This window comes from Solanum tuberosum, unplaced genomic scaffold (genome assembly GCF_000226075.1).
Source record: "Solanum tuberosum cultivar DM 1-3 516 R44 unplaced genomic scaffold, SolTub_3.0 scf00213, whole genome shotgun sequence".
Taxonomy (NCBI): domain Eukaryota; kingdom Viridiplantae; phylum Streptophyta; class Magnoliopsida; order Solanales; family Solanaceae; genus Solanum; species Solanum tuberosum.
Window position 1 is genome coordinate 335,203 of NW_006239141.1, and position 4,315 is coordinate 339,517.

The following is a 4,315-nucleotide window of genomic DNA, read 5'->3' on the forward strand; positions in this document are numbered from 1 at the left end:
ATCAATTCAAATAGTATGACAAAATATCGTACTATATATACAATATTAATCCGTCTCAATTTATATGGTATCGTTTAATTTAACATAATTTAAAATATATATATATTTTTGATATTTATTGTCTAAAACAAATCTTAGATATTTCTCTGACTATGAATCATTTCACTAAGGTTAAAAGTTAAATTATTTTTAATCAATATAAAATATGACATTGAAGTATATCATATATGTTGAGACTAAGGGAGAATTACTTCTTTTTGAGAAAAGAAGTTTTGCATTTCAATTAACGAGTTATTTGCATGGATGATCACTCGTAGTTTGAGAATTGTCTATAAAAATTATTTGTGTTTCTTTTTTAATAAAAATATCATTCAACTATTTCTATTTTTCTAAAAATATATTAAACACTTCAAAGACATTCTTCTCTCTTAGCCAACATTTATGAAACAAAAGTAATTTTAGAATACAATTAACGGAAATTAACTCCAAGAATAACAATATAGAGGATGTAGAAACATAACGTACAATTTCATTTTAGAATTATTTTTAGAGAAATAAACCTCCAAAAGAATATAAATCAACTATTTATAGAAAGTTTGTAGAGTCTCAATCCGAATTATAGGATAAATTATTCATAGTAATTACTTCATTTGTTTCAATTTATATAATTTATGTAAATTGACTGAACATGAATATTAAGAAATATAGAAAAAAATATAATTTTTCAAAACTATCTTTAAGAAATGGATTTTTAAATAGAAGAATGACATTTGTGAACTTTTTCTCAAATTAGTGAGACTTAATATGAGCATGATTTCATTAAATATTTGTCAATCAAGAAAAAAAATGATTCTTTTTAGAAATGAATAAATTAAAAAATAAGTACTTAGAGATAAGATCTAAAATATATCATTCTTTTTATTGTGTTTGAACGTGAAAATACAGTTCAATTTTTTTGTGAATGAACTTCACGAAGCTTTTTTCCCCCAAATGTGGCTAGTTTAATAAACAAAAAACTAATTCAAAATAATCACCAACTATAATTTTCAAATTTTGAAACAAAATCTAACACACCATCTTCTTTAGATCTAGCTAACTCGAGAGATTTTGCCGAATATGTTATTATTCAATGATTACTCATAATTTGACTTTAATAAAAAAAAATTCTAACTTTAAATTCAAACATTGCTTTCAAATTTAATTCAAATGTACTAAACCTAGTATAAGCTAACATATTTAATTCCTTATAGCAAAATATATTTCTATTAATATAATTACCATATAATTACTACTTATAATTTGAATTTATATTTTCCAAAAAATAAAAAGTAAAAACAAAGGGAGTCAAGAACGAATCCCTTCAAAATTCTAATTCAAAAAAATGTTGATCCTTCCGCTGTCAGCTCCTAACGGATAGTCAATTTAATCATTTACTTCACATTTTACACAATTACAGATAACAGTTTTCTTCTTTGTTTTCTTGAAGACGTTTTTAGTAAGAGGAGGAGAAGAGACAAGCAATGGCGGCGAATTCACCAGGGTTGGAGAATAATCAGACCGGAAAATTGAATGCTGGAGCGGCTAAGAAACGACTGGTACTTTCTAATATCTCGAATCATACAATTGTATCTGCTTGTAACTCGATTTCTCATTCCTCCAAACTTGTGAGTCTTTTCTCTGTTTTTGGTCTCTGTTTCTTATGTGTACTTGTAGGAAAATAATTGGAGTACTGGGTTTCATCTTATTTTGTGTATTTTCTTGATTACTGGTTTGATGATTCGCTTTTTTGTATGTTGGTTATGGGGTTTCTTGCGTAAATTTGTATATGGAAGGAAAATGTAGGTGGGTTTTGTGATTTTTTTTTTTTTGGGTTTTCTTTCTTGGATTAAAATGGTTAATGTTACGTTGGGTTTCGTGAAAAAATGATTGAAGATTCTGGGTAAAAATTAATTTGAGAAACTCAAGTGAAGCGATTTGAGGGTTTTTGATATGCAAGGATTTGCGGGATTTTTTTTTCTTGGTCAAGATTGTGATATTTGGTAGTTGAATTCTTTGATTATTGACTTCCCTTGTATAAACAAGTTCACTATTTTATCCTTTTAAAAATTATGTTTGAGTTAAGTTTTCTTTTAATGGTTAAGAAGTATTATGAATGGAAAATTTGAAACATCTTCCCCCAATTCATTTTTGATGCACCATCTCATCTTGTCGTTGATTCTGCATCATAACAAACCTATTCCTGGAGGCCTACCAATTGTGTCTATCATTTGAAGTGTAATCTACCAAGCTTTTTTATATTGTTTTAGAAGTTCAGATTTTCATTCTGTTTCTTTTGACAAAGCGAGTTAGGAGACTATTCCTCATTCTATTCAAATTGGAACGTGGTGGATGCATCCTAAATAAATACGTAACAAATTAGAGATTATTCCCCAAATCTATAAAACTGTTCCCTATCCTACAAACCTTTCTTGATTCTCTTTTTATACAATTTCCATGAGTGCTAGTGGAACGTTCAACACCTTTCTGCTTAACTATCTTGTAAAGGTCCAGTTAGTATAACCTTATATTAAACAAAAGAACTCCTTGAAATTTGGCAATGTGAGTGAATTGGTTACCTACTTGGCAGCTCATAATGACTTCTTACAATGGACATCATAGCGAGCAATTTCTCCTATGTTTGGATAAAATGGTCTTAAAAGATGAGACAAGTAGTACATACAATAGCGAATCGTGAGGCATCTTTCTCTGATTTGGTAGAGAAATGAGCTAGCGACTGCGATTAGGTAAAGGGCAGCTTTTTTGTTTCTTTTGTTTATTTGTCCACTTTGCTTTTTGATCATTTGAAGAAAGTTCTAGTGTTAATAGGCTGAAGAAAAAATTCTGCTTTACAAATGCACATAGTAGCTTAATTTTCATGTTTTGGGATCATTTAAGCTCACATTTGTATGTCGTGCCTTCGGGTTTAAATTTCTGTCCTAAGTACCAACCATTTAATTTGCTCAAAAAAATAATTAGCTAACAATGAGTTCTAGCTTTGCTTTGAGTCTTTAATCTGCCATATCGTCTATTTTTGAGCATCGAGAAATCATTTATTGATATTGGCTGCTTATGTGCTTAAGCCTTTTATCTAATTCATGTCGATGTAAATTTTGTTTAGCCTAACTGCCATTGAATTTCCTGTTCTAATATTTTTAAAAATGATCAAATTTATCTATGTAACTAAGTCTTGATATTAAGTTGTCCCGAAAGTTCGTCTAGAATCAGTGTTTTCAAGTGTATTCATTAAAGGATTTTTCTGCAGTTAATAGTTGGCTCTTTTCTGAGAGCATGAATATATATTTCTCCTTCTTCTTTTAAATATTTTTGATCAAGTTTGCGTTTATTTCTTCCTTCTCTTAGATACTGTCAAATTAGTTTGTGTTAGTTTCCCCTCTCAATATATAAATTCTGAAGTGCATTTTAAATGATATATTGTAAACCTTTCCACTTCGTCTAGCATCTGGCAAGCCTGTTTAGAAATAGGGTTGGTTTGTAATGATTTACATGTTCCAATGCTGCCCTGTTTGTGGCCTGATGCGATCTGAAATACTTCTACAGGAGTCGAAATCATTTTAACAACAGTTTGTGTTTAGAAATTTCCAAATCAGTCTGAATGTTCAATTAGATTGCATTTCTCATTTCGAGTATTTTGATTCCTCTTATTTAGAAAGTCCTTGGCTGTCAATTTGTAGAAAGTCCTTCTTGGCTGTCAATTTACCAGTGGCATTCTAGATCATTACTGTGGATCAGTGGACCAATTCCTGCTTTTTGTCTCCTTAAATAATTTTATTACTGTTCTTAATTTGTTAGGGACAAAATTTATAAAAACTTTTGATAATTTTGAATTTTCACAGATTGATGAACCTTTAATAAACTGTTTTGCAATGTGAGTAAATTGAAAAAGATTGTTTCTTGTATCTGAAGTTGTGACAAACTTTGGAATCATTTATGGCTTTGGATTAAGAACATTTCTTAATGCATTACTTGCACCAGTAATGCAGTTTGCTGTTCTACCAGCATCCTCCTCTGATAGACCAAGCAGCAAACCTGTTTCTGTTCAAATAAGTGCTGCAGTTGTGCCTGATCACTGCCATCTGTGTCGACTTCTGACACAGTGAGATATATGGTGTACTTGTGGACTTGGAATCAGGAGATAAGATTGTCAACATTGATACAAACACTTGGGAGCAAAGAAAATGCCTTCCACAGATTCCATCCATCGGGCATGCGCACTATATGATTTGATTGGCTTGTTGAGGTAACCTTCTAATATCTT

At 30.2% G+C, this 4,315-nt stretch overlaps 1 pseudogene; it reads left to right on the forward strand.

Annotated features, from left to right (window-relative positions):
• Nucleotides 1-1,520: 1,520 nt before the first annotated feature.
• Nucleotides 1,521-4,315, forward strand: part of LOC102585297 (filament-like plant protein 6) — a 6,621-nt pseudogene continuing 3,826 nt past the window's right edge.